Genomic DNA, 24,861 nt, shown 5'->3' on the forward strand with positions numbered 1-24,861 from the left:
TTCCCCTAAATACAATTTACCTCTTAAACAATTTTTTTACTAAACATTTTCCTTGTATCTACAATGGCAAAGATCCCCCAACATTAACATCCCTCTAATGTTTCACTCTCTCAAGCATTGGCAGTTTCCCTTGAATATTTTAAAAACATTTTCAAACGATTATGTTAAAGATAACGAGAAAAGACAACAATAACAACATATTATACCATCCACCATACTATGGAGAGTATAATTAAATTTGTCATTCTGTTTGTAACACATCGAAATATTCATCGGAGACCCCATAAAAATATATATTCTTGATCAGGGTAAAATTCTAAGTTGAAATAACACTGTCCGTCCGCATGTCCGTCCGTCCGTCTATTGAAATCAAGATACAGCTCGCAATTTTTAAGATAGAGCTTTGCAATTTGGTTTATACGTTTCTATTACTCCTAGGACGTTTGGTATTGCAAATGGGCTTTATCGGCCCACGTTCTGATATAGCCCCCATAGAACGGTACCACCCGATTTTCGGTATTTTGAAGGTTTTAGTCTCATTTTCACACCGAAATGACTGAAATTTGGTATTTGGTCTTCGTTTGGGATATAAAACTTTCCCCCTGAAGTTTGTCGGTAAAGGTGCACGCCCTCATGTAGCCCTCATAGAACGGTACCTCCAAATTTTCGGTATTTTGAAGATTGTGGCCTCAATATTCCTCCGAAATGGCTGAAATTTGGTATTTAGTCTTCGTTGGGGGTATTAAACTTTCCCTCAGAAATTTGTCGGAACAGGTCCACGCCTTAATATCGCCCCATAGAACGGTACCTCCCGATTTTCGGTATTTTGAAGGTATTATTTTGAAGTAATAATCCATCAAAAAGGGTAAAATTTGGTATTTAGTCTTCGTTGGGGGTATAAAACAATCCTACAGAAATTTGTTGGTACAGGTCCACGTCTTAATATAGCCCCCATAGAACGGTACCTCCAAATTTTCAGTATTTTGAATGTTGTTGCCACAATATTCCACCGAAATGGGTGAAATTCGGTATTTAGTCTTCATTTGGAGTATGAAACTTTTTGTATGAAATTTGTCGGTATAGGTCCATGCCTTCATATGGCCCCCATATAACGGTACCTCCAGATGTTCGGTATTTTGAAGATTGTGGCCTCTATATTCCTATGAAATCTCTGAAATTTGGTATTTAGTCTTCGTTGGGGGTATAACATTTTCCACCGAAATTTTTCCGCACAGGTTCACGCCTTCATATAGCCCTCATAGAACGGTACCTCCCGATTTTCGTTTTTTTGAAGGTTGTGAGAATTATCAGTATAAGTCCACGTCTTCCTATATCCCCCATAGAAACGTACTTCTTGATTTTTGGTCCTTTTTAGGTTTTAGCCACATTACCTTACCGAAAAATCGGAAATTTGGTATTTAGTCATCTTTGAATCTAAAAACTTTCCGCCACAAATTTGTAAGGAGAGGTCGATACAACTCGTGGTGGAGGGTATAACAAGTTCGGCCCGGCCGAACTTAACGCCGTTCTAACCTGTTTTTTTAAAGTTTTGATGACCATAAGGGAAATTGCTTTGTTATGATTTTTTATATTTTTGCTACAAAATGGCTAGAGGTTTGTTTCAGCTTAATAATCGAATTTAATGTTTTGATTGGAGTACTGAACTGAGAAAGTTATTTTGCAACTAGAGTTTTGTGCCAACATACAGAAAAAAACGAAACTTCTTTCAGGTGGTGAAAACATAGAAACTAAAAACAACCAAGGAAACAAGTCAAAGCAATAACAAGCAACAAGGATCCTCATACGAGTATGCTAACAGAAAAAGTTTGGTTTTATAAACCTCTACTTTTTGGGAGTGATGAGAGTGATAAACAAATCCCATAAACTTACAACAATCGAACAGACAACCCACCTACCGAGACAATGAGCTATTTTTATCTTAACATCCTGCTGAGATTGAAACACATTTTGTAATTTGTTTTTGTTTTCGAATGGGGAACCTAAAAATAAATCGACATAGAATCTTCAATGTGAGTAAATTTGGGGCAATGAAACTTTATAAATGAAATTGCTTTGGAATAACGACTCCGTTGTTTGCGAGACATTGTATGTGCGTGTTTTCCTGTATGTTGGCAAGTGGTTGTGTTGGAAAACTTTCCGTTTTCTTTGGTGTTGAAATCGATTTTGTTCAATTAAAAAATAATACACAGAAATCCCTGCTATGTCCTTAAATCATCGTAAAACTCAGGTATATTCCATCAGGATTGAAGAAAATTGAAAATAACTCCAGAATTTGTTTTTTTTTTAATTTATCTGGAATTAAACATTTATGAGCAAATATAGTGGAGTTGCTTTAGATGCTAGTTTTTTTAAAGGGAAAAGTTCTTTGAAACGTTGGTCCTTTGAAAAACTTCTTTACAAAGTAATTTTTATTGTGGTGATGTTATGTGTAAAATATTTCTCAAATATAAATCAAGAGATTCTCCATCAAATTTAATGATTTAAGATTTTCATCTATGGACATCATTTTTATACCCTCCACCATAGTATGGAGGGTATATTAAGTTTGTCATTCCGTTTGTAACACATCGAACTAATCATTTGCGACCCTATAAATTATATATATTCTTGATCAGGATAAAATTCTAAGACGATCTAGCCATGTCCGTCTGTCCGTCTGTCTGTCCGTCTGTTGTAATCACTCTAGCGTCCGCAATAATTGAGATAGAGTGCTGAAATTTTGCACGCGAGAGTCTTTTTTTCATAGGCAGGTCAAGTTCAAAGATGGGCTATATCGGTCCACTCTTTGGTATAGCCCCCATATAACGGTACCACCGGATTTGAGGTATTTTGACGTTCTTCGCCACATTTGCAGACCGAATTAGCTACATTTTGGCACTTAGGGTTCCTAGTGATCAACAAACTTATATCCCAAGGGATATGGGCCTAGGTTCATGTTTTGGTATAGTCCTCATATAACGGTACCTCCCGATTTTCTTTATTTTGAGAATTTTAGCCACAATTATTAACCGAACTAGCTGCAATTTGACATTTGAGGTTCTCATTGGTCATTAAACATCTCCGCCAAACATCGTCAACATAGGTCCATGTTTTGGTATAGCCCCCATATAACGGTACCTCCCGATTTTCGGTATTTTGAGAATTTTAGCCACAATTTGTAACCGAACTATCTGCAATTTGACATTTGAGGTTCTCATTGGTCATTAAACATCTCCACTAAACATCGTCAACATAGGCCCATGTTTTGGTATAGCCCCCATATATCTGTACCTCCCGATTTTCGGTATTTTGAGAATTTTAGCTACAATTTTGAACCGAACTAGCTGTAATTTGCCATTTGAGGTTCTCAGTGGTCATGAAACATCTACACCAAACATCGCCAACATAGGTCCATGTTTTGGTATAGCCTCCATATAACGGTACCTACCGATTTTCGGTATTTTGAGAATTTTAGCTACAGTTTTTAACCGAAATAGCTGTAATTTGACATGTGAAGTTCTCAGTGGTCATAAAACATGTCCACCGAAACATAGTCAACATAGGTCCATGTTTTGGTATAGCCCCCATATAACGGTATCTCCCGACTTTCGGTATTTTGAGAATTTTAGCTGCAATTTTTAACCGTACTAGCTGTAATGATCGGTATTTTGAGAATTTTAGCTACAATTTTGTCTATTCAAAAATAATCGTCAATATAGGTCCATGTTTTGGTATATCCCCCCATATTACTGTACCTCCCGATTTTCGGGAATTTTCAGTGGTCATGAAATTTCTTCACTAAAATTCGTCAACATGGGTCCATTTTTGAGGGTCTACATTGTTTTGATGAAACTGCCCTCAATTTGACTCTTGAAGTTCCCTGCAGATATAAAACTTTCTGCAATTTGACATTTGAGGTTCTCATTGGTCATTAAACATCTCCGCCAAACATCGTCAACATAGGACCATGTTTTGGTATAGCCCCCATATATCGGTACCTCCCGAATTTCGGTATTTTGAGCATTTTAGTTACAATTTTAAACCGAACTAGCTGTAATTTGACATTTGAGGTTCTCAGTGGTCATAAAACATCTCCACGAAACATCGTCAACATAGGCCCATGTTTTGGTATAGCCCCCATATATCTGTACCTCCCGATTTTCGGTATTTTGAGAATTTTAGGTACAATTTTTAACCGAACTAGCTGTAATTTGCCATTTGAGGTTCTCAGTGGTCAAGGAACATCTCCACCAAACATCGCCAACATAGGTCCATGTTTTGGTATAGCCTCCATATAACGGTACCTTCCGATTGTCGGTATTTTGAGAATTTTAGCTACAGTTTTTAACCGAAATAGCTGTAATTTGACATGTGAAGTTCTCAGTGGTCATAAAACATGTCCAACGAAACATCGTCAACATAGGTCCATGTTTTGGTATAGCCCCCATATAACGGAATCTCCCGACTTTCGGTATTTTGAGAATTTTAGCTGCAATTTTTAACCGTACTAGCTGTAATGATCGGTATTTTGAGAATTTTAGCTACAATTTTGTCTATTCAAAAATAATCGTCAATATAGGTCCATGTTTTGGTATATCCCCCCATATTACTGTACCTCCCGATTTTCGGGAATTTTCAGTGGTCACGAAATTTCTTCACTAAAATTCGTCATCATGGGTCCATTTTTGAGGGTCTACATTGTTTTGATGAAACTGCCCTCAATTTGACTCTTGAAGTTCCCTGCAGATATAAAACTTTTCCGCCAAAAAATTTAAAGAGAGTTTGACTCTTTGTTATAGCCCCGTACGAATAGGTACCACCTTTCACCTAGCTGAACACATTATTTTTAGATTAGATTAGATAACACTGTGCAACAAAATGGAGGTGAAAGTCTGGGGCACGGAAAATTCCTCTTGGGGAAAAAGGCCCCGAAGGACAGATCCGCCGTGAGTCGAACTTCCGCGTTATGGCGTGATGAAATTTTTGTTAGAGACTCTGTGGGTCATCAGGAATTAGCGTTATATCTTTGTTCACTGTTGCTTAAGTGCTCTACAAAAACAACAAACAAAGATATAATGCTAATTCATGATGGCTTACAGGGTCTCTTGCAAAACCTTCATCACGCCATAACACGGAAGTTCGACTCACGGCGCATCTGTCACACACCAATGGCTTTCATCTCCAAAAGGAATTATCTCTGTCCCAGCATTTGTGTTCACAGTGTAATTTAAGCAATAGTGGGAGGCAGTAGGCTTCTTTCTATACATTGTCGAAAAGTTGTTCCACCTAAAATTGTGAAAGGACCCTAATTATTCCATTTTAATTAAGACTATTTTATGGTGGAGGGTATAAAAAGTTCGGCCCGGCCGAACTTAACGACTTTTTACTTGTTAGTATTAAATTTTAATTAATTTCTCTTTGGAAATCGAGCTTAATGCATCTGAAAAAGGAAATCCGACGACTCGAACCCACACACCCACCACTATGTGACATTATATGTTTCGTATTTGGTAAAGAAGGCTCCTCAGATATATCGGATGTGGGACGGCTTTGCTATCATCTAACTTTTACTCTTTCAAATGCAATATGTTTTTTACAATGCTGAATGTTTTTTCAGTCATTGTATGGTTTTCATGACAAACGCCTAGTGTTGTCTTTGAAAGTTATAAGTTTGGCTCTGAACACTAACACTCCGTGACAATACTTTTTTCCTTGTGTTTTCCACCACAAGTTGTATTGAAGTAAAATGGAATAATTAGTTTCCTTTCGTGTATGAAGAAGGCTTAATACTAAATTTCAGCAATTTCGGTAGAACGATGTGAGGCACCGTTCTATGGGGGCTATTTCAAAACGATCTATACCGACTAATTTCTGACGGAAAGTTTTTAGACTCAAAGAAGACTAAATACCAAGTTTCCTATATTTCGGTAAGATAATGTGGCTAAAACTTAAAAAATACCGAAAATCAAGAAGTACGCTTCTATGGCGATATAGGAAGACGTGGACCTATACTGATAATAGTCTTCTGGAATATTGTATAACTCTTGGAAGACTAAATAACGAATTTCAACAATTTCAGATACAACATACCGCAAATCGGGAGGTACCGTCCTATGGGGGCTATATGAAGGCATGGACCGATACCGACAAAGTTCTGGGGGAAAGTTTTATACCACCAATGTAGACTAAGTACCAAATTTCAGCCATTTCGGTGTAATAATGAAGATAAAACCTTCAAAATACCGAAAATCGGGATTTTCCCGTTCTATGGGGGCTATATCAGAACGTGGACCAATATATATCCCATTTTCAATACCAACCATCCAGCTGTATCTTTATTTCAGCAGACAGACCAACGGACGGACGGACGGACTGACGGACAGACGGACATGGTTAAGTCGACATAGAATTTTATGCTGATCAATAATATATATACTTTATAGGGTCTCCGACGAATGTTTCGATGTGTTACAAACGAAATAACAAATTTAATTATACCCTCCATATGGTGGAGGGTATAAAAACTATTTAGTTAGGAACTTCTTTAGAAATTCGTGATCTTTTTCGGTAAGAATGGACTTGCCGAAAAAATGTATGGTAGATAGACTACTAAAAACTTTAGTGCTAGATGCTAGACCTAAATATTGGAATATTACGCGGTCATATATCAAGAAATATGTTGAAGTGAAGATCACAATGCCAACCCGCTATTAAAATTTCCACACGATCCGAGAAGTGGCCATAAGCTGAATTAAAACGCAAAATGGTTAAAATTTTGCGAAGAAGCTATCTGAACGAATGTGCCGACATAGTCCATTTTAGAACTGTCGAAAACAAAATCCATTAAAAAATTCACGTTTCTTTGGCTTAATGTTCCTTTACAAATACTCCTTAAAAATCCACGTATTTTTTCTTGATAATCCTTTGAAAAATATTAAAAATGCAGGCTTATAGTAGGGATGTTCCTTAAAAAAATATTCTTCAAAAATCCAAGCTTATGGTGGGGACGGTCCTTTCAACACTATTCTTTAGAAATCGAGTCTAATGTTTGGTTTACATTCGGCGTCGTTTCGTGATTTCGAAGGCGTTTCGTGATTTCGCGCGGAATCAAGCTAAATTTATCATGATTTCGCATACAAAAATGAAATCATCTCATTTCGTGATTTCAGCGAAATCAACATCGAAATCACAGTACACATGATATACAACCCTGGTTTTGCCTAAAAAAGTACCAAAAGTTGCAACACTTTTCACGTATCATAATAAATAAGGTAGATGGTCAATTGCTGCAACAAAAAATGTTACTATAAAAATTTGTAAACAATGTGACAAAATTATTAAATTACTTTGTTACAATCATGGCAGAACTACAAGGTAGTGGTATCACACCAGCTGATCGAATATGAAAAGTCAAATCCCTTTATAAAAAAAATTATTTTTGTTGTAATTTCCCCAACAACATAAAGAAAGTTTTGACATAACATATTCAAAATTTTACGATGCCACTACCTGGGTAATTGTTCAATGGTTACAATGCTATTTTTTGTTGTGTTCCCGTACTTTTTTAATGGCAATGTTAGAAAAAAGAGCGAATTGTCAAAAATTGCTTCCTCATAAAAATTTCTTAAAAAATACGGGAACGGAAATTGCAGAAACTCCTGCATAAATGTCAAAATCAACGTATCAGCTATCACATTAGATGCCAATGAAAATACTTGCTGCTAGTTTCTACTAGGCCAAAATTGTATGGCAGAAAACAGGAGAAGAAGGTGTTATTCGGCGCTATTTTTGTTTAAAGAGAAGTGCACGTCTTGCTACATTTCGGAGTACGGGAACGCATTTTTAGCACTAAACGGGAAAACTACTGCATAAGAACAAGAATAATGTATTTGGAAACATAATGAACACGAATAATCCCATTTATTGGTTCTGAGCAAAACTTTTATCTATCAAAATTTATTATTATGATGTATCAACGATAAAATCATGTTTTATTTTTCATTTGTTAGAATTAATACAATATATAGATAATTTTACGATAATTTTCCAAATAAAGTTGTAAAGTTCTATATTTATATATTTTAGATGATTAATTCAATTTACAACAACTTGTGAAAATTCATGTTCGATCAGCTGCGCATATGCATCTACCTTGATCATTGTGATATGTTTGAAATCAACAAAAAATGAGTGTGAACACCGGGGTGTATTTCAGGATTTCGTGAAATCCAGTGGATTTTGGAGCGCTAGTGTAAACTTGACATAATAGTGGGATTCTCCTTTAAACAATCTTATAATTCTTTTAAAAATGTGTTCCCCCTGGCTAAATTTTTTATACCCTCAGCATTTATGCTAACGAGGGTATATACACTTTCATACGGGAAAATGTGCCTCATCGAAATAGTGGTTTTAGACCCCAAGTATGTTTGGACGAAATGTGTTTCAGACAATTTGGAGTTGATTTAGCTATGTCCGTCCGTCTGTCTGGCTGGCTGGTGCGCACGATAATTCTCGAATGGATCAACCGATTTGGTCCAAAATTTGGCTTTCGTAATATTTTGTTCAAACTTAGTTTAAGCCGAAGATGGGTTATACCGTTTCAATCGTTCCGGTACCTCCCCTACAAAAGTTCGAAAATGTTCGGAAAATTTGTGCACATGATAACTCTTGAAGGGAGTAACCAATTTGGCCCAAACACTTTGTACATCGTGAAATGTCTACCAGACTTAAATGAGGTTCGAATATGGACTCAATCGGTCCACTCCTTCGGGTACCTCCCACACACAATTTCGGAAAAGTTCAGTTTAGGACCTGCCCTCGAATCGCTTTAATTTTTGTTGTAACAACTTGTATTCACTGTCCGCCATACGACGGTACAAGTTTCATCAGGGGCAAGTCCATACCTCCTGGGCAAATAGCCTGAAAGGAACAAAAAAAAGTTATTTCAGGGGCAAGTCCATATTTCTTGGGAAAACTGTCCGAAAGGCGTTAAAAATCCTATGCCACGATAACTCTCGAACTGTTCAACCGATTTGGTCCAACATTTGTGTCCGTCATATGTTATCCAAACTTAGTTTCATGGGGCAACTTCCGGTACTTCTCACCCGAGTAAAATGTCACTAAAATGCTAGGACGATATCCTTCGAATTGGTCAACCAATGGTCCAAACTTTGATTCTCCTAGTAATTTATCAAAATTTAGTTTAACTTCTAAAAAGGCCCATATCGGTCCTCCCTAAAGGTACCTCCCCCACAAAAGTTCAACATTTATGTCTAATATATCTCTGTCGGCAAAGCCGACTGACACTCTTTTACTTGTTTGACTACACCACTTCGCCGTACACGGAGCTTTGGAAACAAATTTAAATGGAAGGTGCTTGCACCTGGGAAGTTTTTGCAGATTCTGCAGATGTTCATAGATGAGAAAAAAAAGCAAAAAATAGTTCAAATTTTTAGGTTTTATCTTAAGTCTTCAAGATTTTGCTTGAAACCCTTCAAGCCATGTCAAAATGGGAATAAGAAAATTTTGTAGCTGTGAAAATTCTCTACAAGATTGGCTGATTTATTTTTTCTTAATTTGTACCATTTTTGAGATATATACGTTTAATGTGGGAAAGTGCAGTCATAACATTGTTTTATAAGGAGACTTGCCTCAATTTGAATGTCCCAATTTGAACTTCTATATCTCAAAAATGGTAAAACCTACAAAAATAACATGTAGGTCAATCTTGTATAGAATTTTGATAGCTACAATATTTTTCTTATTCCAATTTTGATAGGACTTGCGGTTTCCAAGCAAAATCGCAAAAACCTAAACAACCCCTAAAAATGTCAACTTGAATCGCCCCGGCGATTTTTTTATACCCTTCACCATAGTATGGAGGGTATATTAAATTTGTTTTTCCGTTTGTAGCGCATTGAAATACTCATTTGCGACCCTATAAAGTATATATATTCTTGATCAGGGTAAAATTCTGAGTCGATCTGTGCACGTCCGTCCGTCCGTCTGTGGTAATCACTCTAGCATCCACAAAAATGGAGATAGAACGCTGACATTTTGGGAAAATGCGTCTTTTGTTTGCAGGCAGGTCAAGTTCGATGATGGGCTATATCGGTCCACGTTTTGGTATAGCCCCCATATAACGGTACCCCCCCGATTTACGGTATTTTGCCGTTTTTGGCTACATTTTCAGTCCGATTTAGCTACAATTTGACATTTAGGGTTCTTAAGTGTCAATAAACTTATATAACAAAAGTTGTGGACATAGGTCCACGTTTTGGTATAGCCCCCATATAACGGTACCCCCCGATTTACGGTATTTTGAGGTTTTTATCCACATTTTCAAACCGATGTACCTATAATTTGACATTTAGGGTTCTTAAGTGTCAATAAACTTATATAACAAAAGTTGTGGACATAGGTCCACGTTTTGGTATAGCCCCATATAACGGTACCCCCGATTTACGGTATTTTGACGTTTTTAGCTACATTTTCAGAGCGATGTAGCTATAATTTGACACTTAGGGTTCTTAAGTGTCAATAAACTTATAAAACAAAACTTGTGGATATAGGTCCACGTTTTGGTATATCCCCCATATAACGGTACCCCCCGATTTACGGTATTTTGACGTTTTTAACAACATTTTCAGACCGATTTAGCTATAAATTGAAATTTAGGGTTCTTAAGTGTCAATAAACTTATATAACAAAACTTGTGGACATAGGTCCACGTTTTGGTATAGCCCCCATATAACGGTACCCCCGATTTACGGTATTTTGACGTTTTTAGCTACATTTTCAGACTGATTTAGCTATAAATTGACATTTAGGGTTCTTAAGTGTAAATAAACTTATATACAAAAGTTGTGGACATAGGTCCACGTTTTTGTATAGTCCCCATATAACGGTACCCCCGATTTATGGCATTTTGACGTTTTTAGTTACATTTTCAGACCGGTTTAGCTATAAATTGACATTTAGGGTTTTTAAAGGTCAATAAACTTATTTAACTAGTGGACATAGATCCATGTTTTGGAATAGCCCCCATATAACGTTACCACCGATTTCAGGTATTTTGACGTTTAAATTCACCTTTCTAGACCGAATTACCTATAATTTGATATTTAGAGTTCTTTGTGACCAAACAACTTATATTCGAAATAATTATGAACGTAGGTCCATGTTTTGGTATAGCCCCATATAATGTATTGATAAAGCCCCCATATAACGGTGCCTCCCGATTTTCAGTAGTTTGATGATTTTAGCTACAATATTAAACCGAACTAGCAGTTATTTGACATTTGAAGTTCTTATTGGTCACAATACCTCTCCATCAAAAATTGTCAACATAGGTCCATGTTCGGATATAGCTCCCATATAACGGTACCTCCCGATTTTCAGTAATTTGACAATTTTAGCTACAATTTTTAACCGAACTAACTGTAATTTGACATTTGAAGGTTGTAGTGGTCACCACACATCTGCATCAAAAATTTTCAACATAGCCCCAAATTAACGATTCTTCCCGATTTTCGGTACTTTGAGGATTTTACTTAAAATGTTTAACCGAACGTAGGTCCATGTTTTGGTATAGCCCCAAAACAAACCTCCCGATTTTCCGTACCTTAGCTTTATTTTTTGGACGAACTTTCTGTAATTTGAAATTTAAAAGCCAACAAAAATTCTGCAACAAAAATTGTTCATTTAAGTTTATATTTTCGTATAGCCCACATACCTCCGAACTAGCTGTTAATGGCATTTGAAGTTCCCACGTTATGTACCGATTTTCGGTATTTTGAGGATTCTAGCTACAATTTTTAACCATCAAAAACTGTCCACATAGGTCCACCAATAATTGTCAACATACATAGTTAGATATAGGCACCATAAAATGGAATGAAGCATTTTATGTACATTATCTGACATTTTAACGTACCCACTTAAAGTTGGGGACAGGAATGAAAACTAATTATTCCATTTTAGTTCAGAATATTTTATGGTGGAGGGTATGAAAAGTTCGGCCCGGCCGAACTTAACGCTTTTTTACTTGTTGTTTTTTGATTTTTCTCATCTATGAACATTGTAGTTTCAGAATCCGCAAAAACTTCCCAGGTGCAGGCACCTTCCATTTAAATTTGGTTCAAGAGCACCGTTCGTAGTATATAATTTCGATTAGGCGCATCATGTTCACTTAGTTTAGTTAAGACAGCGCACACGTGTATGTCAATAACTTTCATCCTCTTCATTAGGCAAAGAAAGTTTGCTCTTATCACGTTTCCAAAATTACCAGCATCACAACAGCCGATCACCTTCAATGGTTTGCTAGAGGTTTGCTTATGGAAAGCACTAATTTGGCAGTAAAGTTTTCTTAGAACTTTTAGTATTCCCCTTAACAGCCTATTAAGTGTTTTGCAGTATTCTAGCCTCTATTTAACTACCATTGTACCCATAATATTATATGTCGCACAGACATATATTGAATCTCTCTGTAATAAAGCACGACACTTATGCCACCTTATTTTCTATTTCCTGTCAACGTACATAAATTACTCGACTAATGAATGCAAGAGAATATTCGCAAAATTCGTGTTAAAATTAAAATCTAACAACAATGAATTTTGAAAATGTATGCAAAACATAGTGACCAACAAAACCCACCACCGATATTTACTCAGAGTAGCCAAAATATTCGAGCATGCAGGATAACATGAACGGCATTGCCATAGAATAATATTCCACTGCTCAAAGTTTAACAAAATCATGAAGAGAGGGAAGGAGAGGAACTTGAAATATTGCTAGTGTGGGACTTTAAACTCCCACCTTTGTTAACGGTTATTATCAAAGCCATCAGCACACTTTTACATGACACTCTGGACGAATTTAAAAGGCCACAGCGTGGCAATGAGGTTGTGAGGTTAATTTGATAAAAGTAAATATTTGTAAATGTGTATGTTGGTTTCGTTTCTGTGTCTCTGCCTTGATTCTTTGTGACTGTAGCGCCGCAAAAGAGTACACTTTGCTGCTGCTGGCTAGTTGAAGAAAGTCAAAGTTGCATATTTTTGCTAACAGCTTACATTTAAGCCATAAAACAAATCGACCACTAGAAAGCAAACAAAGCTCACCCACACACTCATGTGCAATATCACACATTGACAACAGAGCATGACCTATCAGATAGATTGTAAAGTAAAGAAGACTTTAGCACTTAAAATTGTTTAAGGATGTGTGTAAAGCGAAGGACAGCCACAGACCATCACTAATAGCACAGACCATCACTAATGATGATAATTACTCAACCAAAAAGAAAGAACAGACCTCAAAGTAGCTTTAAAGCATCACGTGCTTACTAGCTTGCTGCTTCTTACTGTTGTTAAAGGATACTATAATAACATCAAGCTTACAATAAACATATCCTATTTTATGTACTCTTTTATTTGAAGCAAAGTTCATGTCTGTGCTTTCGTCTTGCTTTTTGCCTCGTTTTGCTCATTCATATGCTTCTCATGTGTGTGTCCTCGTTTTTTTATTTGTAAGGAACTTTACTTCGTTTACGATTAACATGACTGTCTCTTGTTGATGGTCTTTAAATGAAAATGTAGGACATGTCTGGGTCACTATCTACTTAAATCATGCAATTCGGATGTGTTTTGTTGGCTATGAAGGTCTTACAGGAATTGCAAAACATGAAATATTTTAAATAAGATTTAGTTTTGAAATTAAATATTCAACTAAATATTTAGGTAATTAAATTGTTTGTGCTTTATTTTTTTAGTTTTATTTATTTTTTACTTTCATAGCTTTAAACTTTATAGCTAAAATTAAAGTAAAACCTAAATAGAGATAAAATCCATAAAAAGCAGATAGATTAGACAAAAACATTTATAAAAGTTTCTACTGAGGAGAGGAAAATGTTTCGTGTTTTTGTTTATTAAAGGGGATTTTTACAGTGTTTTATTTAACTTGCTTTGGTGTGTGTTTAGTTCAAATCTGGTGACTCATTTTTAACACGGTTGCAGTTGACCAATCGAACTAAAACTTTGCACACTTTTCAGATTTGGATGACAATACACGAATATGATATCAAAACCAATATTGGTCCATTTTTACACTGTTTTACAGTGTTTTATCTAATTTGCTTTTCAAATCTGGTAACTGATTTTTCACACAGTTTCAGTTGACCAATCGAACTTAAAATTTGCACACATTTCAGATTTGGATGACAATACATGAATATGAAATCAAAACCAATATTGGTCCATTCTTACAGTGTTTTTACGGTGTCTAACTTAACTCCCTTTTCAAAACTGGTAACTGATTTTTAAAACGGTTGCAGTTGACCAATCGAAGTAAAACTTTGCACACTTTTCAGATTTAGATGACAATACGTGAATATGAAACCAACATCAATATGGGTCCATTTTTTTCAATAGCCCCCATATAACGGTACCACCCGATTTCCGGTTGCGATTTCAAATCTGGTAACTCATTTTTCACACAGTTGCAGTTGACCAATCGAACTAAAACTTTGCAAACTTTTCAGATTTGGATGACAATACATGAATATGAAATCAAAACCAATATTGGTCCATTTTTACAGTGTTGTAAAGTGTTCAATTTTACATGCTTTTCAAATCTAGTAACTCATTTTTAACACAGTTGTAATTGACCAAGCGAACTAAAACTTTGCACACTTCTCGGATATGGATGACAATACATGAATATGAAATCAAAACCAATATTGGTCCATTTTTACACTGTTTTACAGTTTTTTATCTAATTTGCTTTTCAAATCTGGTAACTCATTTTTCACACAGTTGTAGTTCACCAATCGAAGTAAAACTTTGTACACTTTTTAGATTTGGATGACAATACGAAACCAAAACCAATATGGGTCCATTTATTCCTGTAGTTCCCATCCAGCGATACCACTCGATTTAAGGTATTTTATCGTAATGTTATGCCCGTATTGGCTGTTTTTTGACAAGTACGGTTTCCAACGGTACAGAAACGTACCCATTAAAAATTATGGACATAGGTCCAGGTTTTGGTATAGCCCCCATATAGCGGTACCGCCCGATTTCAAGTGTTTTAAGGATTTTATCTTCATTTTTATACCGAATTGCATGTAACTTGACATTTGGAGATCCCAGTGGTACAGAAATTTCTCCACCAAAAATTGTGAATTAGGTCCAGGTGTTGGTATAGCACCCATATTACGGCTCCACCCGATTTCAAGTGTGTTTTGTCTTAATTTTTGGGCCGAAATGGCTGTAACTTTGATTTCGAGTTCCTAACTTCTCCTTCAAAAATTGTGGACATAGATCCAGGTTTTGATATAGCCCCTATAAATGGTACCACCCAATTTAAGGCATTTTAAAGTTTGTATCTACATTTTCTGCCTAAATTGGTTATGTGGCATTGAGTCGTGTAAGATCGCTGGAAAGATTAAGAATAGAAGAACTGGATTGCTCGAAACTAACAGGAAAGAAGCCATGCAATAACGAAGCGTTAACTGAAATCAATAGGATGAGAAACTACCAACCCAAATAAATTTTTACTAACATTATACATATAATTAATAAATGTAAGCCCATCAGTAAATATCATTTATAATCTCAAGTATATACAAATAAAATTGAAAATCTTAAAAATGTATTTACATAAAAATTAAAAATAATGATGAAATTAATAAGTTTCAGTGTTCTATTTTTAAATGCACTAAAAACTAGAAAATAAGTTTATAATTAAAAAAATTAAGTAACAGTGTTTTATTTATAAATGCACTTAAAAGTAGAAAATAATTTTTCATGATGGAATCTCTGAAATAAAACGCTTGCATTTGAATTAAAAATTGTGACAATATTGAGCGGCATGCGTTTTATTTGAGAGATTCCATCATGAAAAATTATTTTCTACTTTTAAGTCCATTTATAAATAAAACACTGTTACTTAATTTTTTTAATTATAAACTTATTATATTCTGAAAGGTTATCTTTGGAAAATCCGTTTTCTTTACGTATTACAGCAAAACGTATACGGATATCCTTGAAACCATATAAACAAAATTATCAACTTCTGTAGATATTATATATTTCAAACTTGTTGTGCTGATGATTGAAAAAATATTCTTAAAAAATCTACGCTTGTTGTGTTGATGCTTGAAAAAATATTCCTTAATAATTGACGCTTATTGTGATGATGGTCCTTTGAAAAATATTCTTAAAAATTACGCTTTTTGTAATGATGATCCTTTGTAAGGATTCTCTAAAAATCCAAGCTTAATGTGTTGATGGTCCTTAGGAAACATTGTTTAAAAATCCACGCTTATTGTGTAAATGGCCCTTGAAAAAAATATTCTTTAAAAATATTGTTAAAAAATGCACGCTTATTGTGTTAATGGTCCTTGAAAGAAATTCTTTAAAAATTTACCGGTGTTGTGTTGGTGTTTGTAAAAATATTCTAAATATGTCGATGTTTCTTGTGTTGATGGTCCTTGGAAAAATATTCTTTCAAAATCCACGGTTATTTTATTGATGGTCCTTGGAAAAAATTCTTTAAAGATCGACTCTTAATGTGTTGACAGTCCATGGAGAAATATTCTTTAAAAATCTACGAACTTCGTGTTCTTTGTTGAAAAACTATTCTTTAATTTTGACGGTTGTTATGTTGGCCCTTTCCAAATATTCCTAAGAAATCTACGCTTATTGTGTTGACGCTGCTTGGAAAAATATTCATTAAAAATTCACCCTTATTGTGTTTATGGTCCTTGGAAAAATATTCTTATAAAATCCACGCTAATTGTCCTTTGAAAAATTTGCAGACTGCTGTGCATTTTGTTTTATATAAATTGTTGTTGTTATTTACTTTTTTATGAACATACAAATATTGATTTCTTTGAACATATAAACATACATATATTATTTATTCTCTATTTTATAGTTTACAAAAATTTATAAACATTTGATTTTATTTTCACATAAAATGTAATTTTCTTATTAATATTTTTCGCTATTTTCCTTTTCTCTTCTTTTTTCGTTGAAGATAACAGGTTGGCTTGAATCTGGATTTTGCTTCCTCTATGGACAGATAAACGTGATTTTCTCTGCTATTTCTTCACTGATTTTGTGCAATTTCTTATTATTCGTTATTTTACCGTCCAACACAACATTCCGCAGCAACAGTTACTCGGTGTATAAGGCCACCGGCATGTCATTGATGTCTCCCATTATTATTATCATCATGTGTGGCATCACTTTCATGTCGTGATTTATCAAGGAATTTATTTTGCTTTCACATGAAAAAATAATAATGAATAAATACACTTTTTAGAAATTTTAACCTCTCATATTCTACGTTTTGGGTTTGATATTCTATGTTTCAATCACTCACACAACAGGTCTTCATAATTAGTCTTCACACATTATATTAGTGGAATGGCTTATTGCAATACGTTGATGTTAATGAACTGAACGCATCAACCACCAACAATAACTGTGTTGAATTAACGTGTTGCATTTTCTTTTATGGAGTTATCTTAAAAATTACCCTTTATTTGAATGCTCATCAAGGCAACACTTCTCTTGGACATGCACCTTCATCAAAGCTTCTTAATGGTAACTGTTGCTTTACTGCACAGGGATAACTCATGTTTGCTACAAAGCCCACCTGTTGGACTTCAAAACCCGCTGCCTTGGCGACAAACCTTTCTGCCATATTATTAGATTTCCCTTGATTTTGCTCGCACAAAATTGAGTTAACCTTGAATTTGTGGTTGAATTGTTTGCCTTTTTATAGCAGAGAGAACACACAAGTTTTCTCTTTATGAAGATGAGAAATACATCCAGATATTTTCTCTTAAAACTACAATAGAAAATCTTATCAAAGGCCCTTATGCCAAGGCCCTTTTCGTTAACAATTACAAACTATTAGGCTGTGTATGAGTGACGTCTGATCTATCATTGTGTTGTCGAGGGATACTAATATGAGGCATTCAAATGGACTTATTTATAGCCCAACAATTGAAAATATAAATTTAAATAATTTTTTCCAACAGTCAACACCACAATTAGCGAGGATTTTTAAAGAATATTTTTCAACCAAAGAAACGTGGATTTTAAGGAATATTTCTCAAAGTACCATCAACCAAAAAACGTTGCCAATGAAACGTGGAGTTTTAAAAAATATTTTTCCAATGGACCATCAATCAAAGAAACGCAGATTTTAAAGAACAGTTTTCAAAGGACCATCAACCAAAGAAACGTAGATTTTTAAAGAATATTTCTCAAAGAAACGTGGATTTTTGAAGAATATTTTTCAAAGGACCGAAAACCCAAAGATACGCGGATTTTCAAATAATATTTTTCAAAAGACCCTTAACCCAAGAAGACGTGGATTTTTTAAAGAATACTTTTCAAAGGAATATCAACCAAAGACACGTGGATTTTTAAAGAATACTTTTCAAAGGAATATCAACCAAAGACACGTGGATTTTTAAAGAATACTTTTCAAAGGAATATCAACCAAAGACACGTGGATTTTTAAAGAATACTTTTCAAAGGAATATCAACCAAAGACACGTGGATTTTTAAAGAATATTTTTCAAGGGACCACCGAGCCAAAATTTTTAAAGAATATTTTTCAAGGGACCACCAAGCCAAAGATTTTTAAAGAATATTTTTCAAAGGACCATCCTCCAAAGAAGCGTGTGTTTTTAGAGAATATTTTTTAAGGAACCAGTCAGGGGTTAGATTTTTTAACAACAAAGGACCATCAACCAAAGAATATTTTTCAAAGGACTATTAACCAAGGGAGCGTAGATTTTTAAGGAAAATCTTTCAAAGGACTACCACGTAAAGTAACATCGATTTTTTAAGAATATTTGTCAAAGGACTAAGAAACCAATGAAACGCGAATTTTCAAAAAATATGTTTTCAAATTACCCTCAACCAAGGAAACGTGGGTTTTTAAGGACTTATTGTAAAGATCCCAACTCAAAGAAACGTGGACTTTAAAAGGATATTTTTCAAAGTATCCAAAAAATTTAATGAATATGTATAACAAAAAAATTAATATTAAAAGCATACTTTTTGACATTTTTATTGCTGTCTTGACATTAAGCTATTGTTGTGGCAAGCATATGTCGTTTGTAAGAGATTGTATCACGATGCGCCTTAACTAATTTTAAATGAAAGGTGTTTACACCTGGGAAGTTTTTGCGGATTCAGAAACTACAATGTTCATAGAAAACAAGTAAAAAAGTGCCAGTCGGTTTTGCCGACAGATATATACCCTCAGCCAATGTGAAGTGAAACTTTCACCTACGGACAGATCGAATGTATTTAAGGTCTCTTCAGAATTTTGTGGCAATTTTGGAAATTTGAACTTGCCGACAAAAATGAGGATTAGGAATTAACTGCACTACGACACAAATGTTGAACTTTTGTGGGAGAGGTACTCTTAGGGAGGACCGATATGGGTCATTTTAGAATTAAAACTAAATTTGACAAAATATTAGGAGGTTCAAAGTTTGGACCAAATTGGTTGGCCTATTCAAGTGATGTGGTCCTAGCATTTTAGTGAAATTTTTTAAATATCGGGGAGAAGTACCGGAAGTTGTGAACCGGCATTGCCCCTTGAAACTATGTTTGGATATAATATGACGAAGACCAAATGTTGGACCATATCGGTTGAACAGTTCGAGAGTTATCGCGCTCTCCGACCGCCACATTTGGTGACATGGGGGTTTTTACACCTTTCGGGCTGTTTTCCCAAGAAATATGGACTTGCCCCTGAAAAAACTTTTACCGTCGTAATGGAGGTAGCGAATGCAAATCGCTTCAACAAAAATCAAAGTGATTCGAGAGCAGGTCTTAAAGTGAACTTATCCGTAATTTTGTGTGAGAGGTACCAGAAGGAGTAGACAAATGTAGTCCTTATTCGAACCTTATCTATATCTGTTAGATATATTAGGATGTACAAAGTATGGATTACATCGGTCACTCCCTTCAAAATTATCGTGCGCCCAACTTTTCCAAACATTTTTGAAGTTTTTTGGGGGAGGTACCTGAAGCAGTGGACTGATATGGCTTATCGTCGAATCTGAATTTTCGACAAAAAAAATCTCCAGTACCTCCGATTTCTTTTTTTTTTTTTCTTTCCAATTTTGAATATAATCCTTTTTCGATGCACATACATACAGCCTTCCAGCTCTGCGGGAACTAAACTGATTGAATTCATACACCTTTTCAGTGCGGATATCATGTTTTAGTATCATGACAGGATCTGAACAGTATCAATATATATCTGCTACAGCGTAAATTTTATACCGCATAAATCGCAAGTTGATTTTTTGAAGATGTTTTTACTTACAGTTTAAAAGTATACATGTATGCCACAACCTCGCTTCCAATGAAATTACCTCGGAGCTCTTGATTTTTCAAATAACCCACAAATTTTGTGGATTTGTACTTTTTTCCTCAAAACAGTGGAAACCACTTTCGTCGTTATCATCTTCATCTTTTCAGTCAGCATCTAACCGAAACCACCACTAATCTTTACAAACTCTAAACTAAGCCCTCTCCTTTTAACCATTTTTCGCTAGTAATTTCCTAAAAAGACGCTTGAAAATAAATGAAAATCGATTTGATTGTGAATAAAAAATTCTATACAACTTTCAAAAATTTACAAACAATGGACCCTCACAGTTGGTGCATATACAATTTTCGCCAAAAACTGTCCAAATAAGTGTCAAGGTATACTCCAAACGCGAATCTCGATAGAAATTTGTGGAAAAGTTGACTTTCATGAACAAATTTTTTTGCAAATTTTTTCCGATTTTTTTAGGTTTTATCCTTTTCTGCCATGAGACCATTCCGAATTGGTGCAAATTGTCAAAATCTGTTCAGCCGTTCTTGAGTTATAAGCGTAGTAACTAACATCATCCTTTTATATATATATATAGATTTTAGTTCAGAATATTTTATGGTGGAGGGTATGAAAAGTTCGGCCCGGCCGAACTTAACGCTTTTTTACTTGTTTAATTTCATTTTTATTCAGAACATTTTTAAGCTTTTGTAAATATTTTTTTGGCCACTTACCTGAAGTATACAAAACTGTACAGCAACCTTATTATTCCTAGATAAGCAAACAAAATTAATTAAACATCAAATTTTAAATTGTGAAAATATTATGGCTTAGCGATGGAAATGTTGAAAAGTAGCTGATGGCTATACATCAGCACCATTCAGATACAAGTACTTTGTTAAGTAATAGTTGTAAACAAAGACAAAGATTAACGCCAAGTGGTAATTTAAAAAAAATTAATAATTGACATTGTAGACAAATGTCTTATTTAAGAAATCCATATTTATTTTCCTCTAGAAAATTTCTTAAAAATCCACGTTTATTGCTGTAAATGTTCTCTATAAAATTTCATTAAAAATATCCACATTTGTTGCTGTGAATATCCTCTAGAAAGTGAATATTCTCGTAAAAGTCTTCTAGAAAATTTCATAAAAAAATCCGCGTGTATTGCTGAATATGTCGTTTAGAAAATTTCTTGGTAATGGTAATATACAAAAATTAATGCAAATTTAATATTTATCTCACAAGTGGAAACGCCAAATCCTCCTCTTCTTCTTAACTTACTTTCACCCTCCAGAATTTTATACACACTTAACGGCAATAGAAATAGAAAATAATTTTTCTTTTAGGGGAAAATGAAATGTTACGATACACGAAAGCAAGTCAAGCAAATCTGCTACATCTATAGCAGTTTATATATGAAGCTCCTAGACTATAAACATATGGTAATGTTGATGATAATCCAGATAAATCTGTAAAACAGAGGAACAGCATCGTAAGCTGATAGGAGGAAAATAACAGATCAAGTCGATTTAGGGATGGTACATAGAAATGTTCATGTGTTATGACTCTTGATATTATGAAAGTTGAATAAAATATGAAATGATTTTGTTTATCCTCGTAAAAGTCTTCTAGAAAATTTCATTAAAACAATCCGAGTGTATTGCTGAATATGTCGTTTGGAAAATTTCTTTAAAGTATCCACGTTTTTCGCTAACAGTGTCCTCGAAAAATTGTTTTTTTAAAAAATCCACGTTTAATGTTGTGAATGTTCTCTAGAATATTTCCCTGATAATTTTACGCTTATTGCTGTGAATGTCCTTTTGACTTCTTTCTAAAGCTCTGTTCCTTTACGTGCAAGAATCTTCAAGTTTTGCCACTTTTTACTCGAAAAGCGTTCCTTTACTTCTGACACCATACAATTCATATGTGAGCAGTTTACAACTTTTGCTACTTTTGCCGGTTTTACCATTTTCAAAAGTAAAGGAACAGACCATAAATATCAACTTTTATTGCTATGAAAGTAATCTAGAAAATTTCTTTAAAATATTTACGTTTATTTCAGTGAATGATCTCTAGAAAATTTTTTTTAAAAAATTCGTGTTTATTGCTGTGAATATCCATTAGAAATTTTTTTAAACATTTTTCAAAATTTTATCCAAAATAGTCCAATTTTTCAATACATCGGCCTATGATGGTAATATTCAAAAATTAATTCAAATTTATTATTTATCTCACAAGTGGAAACGCCAAATCCTCCTCTTCTTCTTAACTCACTTTCACCCTCCAGAATTTTATACACACTTAACGGCAATAGAAAAAGAAAATAACTTTTCTTTTAGGGGAAAATGAAGTGTTACGATACACGAAAGCAAGTGAAGCAAATCTGCTACATCTATAGCAGTTTATATATGAAGCTCCTAGACTATAAACATAGGGTAATGTTGATGACAATCCAGATAAATCTGTAAAACAAAGTAACAGCAACGTATGCTGATAGAAAGAAAAATAACAGATTAAGTTGATTTAGAGATGGTACATAGAAATGTTCATATCGATTATTGGAAATATTGGAAATTGTACGGAAGAATTTTGGTAAATTAATAGCGTTATGACTCTTGATATTATGAAAGTTGAAGTTGAAGGAAAGTTGCATATATAAAATATGAAATGTTTTTAATATTTCGATTTATTTGAGGACATATTTTAAACAAACATGTTAACTTTGTGTACGAACAATGATAAAAATATAATAGCTCTATTTGCAGTATCCGTTGTTGACAATAAACGTACATTACCCGTTATAGTATTTAACTTTTCAAAACTCAATAACCTAGTAAGAACTTTACTGTGAATTACTGGGTGAAAATATGTGAGTTTTGTACATTGGAAGTTTTCGATCCGAAACACACTCAACACCCCACACGCTAAAAGCACGTCTCACACATCTTCAAGTTGTTTCATGACCTCATAGTACCATGACTCCCACATGTACTAGAGTTTGTTTGCCATACACGTCGCTATGGTGTCTTGAAAATTAAATCACGGTGCTCTTGAAGCAACTTTAAATGGAAGGAGCTTACACCTGGTTTTGCGGATTTTGAAACTACAACGTTCATGAATGAGAAAAATAAAAAAAAACAAAAAAATCGCCGGAGCGCTTTTTAAATAAATCGCGATTCAAGTTGACATTTTGGGGGGTCTTTTAGGTTTTCACGATTGATATTGTCGTTGGTTTTACCATTTCTGAGATATAGAAGTTCAAATCGGAACAAAAGTTGTGGACATAGGTCCACGGTTTGGTATAGCCCCCATATAACGGTACCCCCGATTTACGGTATTTTAACGGTTTTAGCTACATTCTCGGACCGATTTAGCTATAACTTGACATTTAGGGTTCTTAAGTATCAATAAACTTATAAAACAAAAGTTGTGGACATAGGTCCACGTTTTGGTATATCCCCCATATAACGGTACCCCCAATTTACGGTATTTTGACGTTTTTAGCTACATTTTCAGACCGATGTAGCTATAATTTGACATTTAGGGTTCTTAAATGTCAATAAACTTATATAACAAAAGTTGCGGACATAGGTCCACGTTTCGGTATAGCCCCCATATAACGGTACCCCCCGATTTAAGGTATTTTGACAATTTTAGCTACATTTTCAGACCGATTTAGCTATATTTTGACACTTAGGGTTCTTAAGTGTCAATAAACTTATATAACAAAATTTGTGGACATAGGTCCACGTTTTGGTATTGCCCCCATATAACGGTACCTCCGATTTGCGGTGTTTTGACGTTTTTAGGTACATTTTCAGACCGATGTAGCTATAATTTGACATTTAAAGTTCTTAAATGTCAATAAACTTATATGACAAAACTTGTGGACATAGGTCCACGTTTTGGTATAGCCCCCATATAACGGTTCATTTAAGTTCATTTTTTCGTATAGCCCAGATACCTCCGAACTAGCTGTTAATGACATTTGAAGTTCCCACGTTATGCACCGATTTTCGATATTTTGAAGATTCTATCTAAATTTTTAACTGAATTAGGAGTTATTTGACATATTCCCATGTTTTATTATAACCCCTATATAACAGTACCTCCCAATTTCTAGCCCACCAAAAATTTTCAACATACATAGTTAGATATAGGCACCATAAAAAAGGGCCTCCCGAATGAAGCATAAATGTACATAAACATTATCTGACATTTTAACGTACCCACTTAAAGTTGGGGACAGGAATGAAAAGTAATTATTCCATTTTAGTTCAGAATATTTTATGGTGTAGGGTATGAAAAGTTCGGCCCGGCCGAACTTAATGCTTTTTTACTTGTTTTTTTTTTTATTTTTCTCATTTATGAACATTGTAGTTTCAAAATCCGCAAAAACTTCCCAGGTGTAAGCTTCTTCCATTTAAGGTTGCTTCAAGAGCACCGTGAAAGATCTAGACGAATAAATTTAAAAATATGTTATGAAAATGTTTAAGT

Source organism: Musca autumnalis, unplaced genomic scaffold (assembly GCF_047663935.1).
Source record: "Musca autumnalis isolate F117 unplaced genomic scaffold, ASM4766393v1 scaffold_3, whole genome shotgun sequence".
Lineage (NCBI taxonomy): Eukaryota > Metazoa > Arthropoda > Insecta > Diptera > Muscidae > Musca > Musca autumnalis.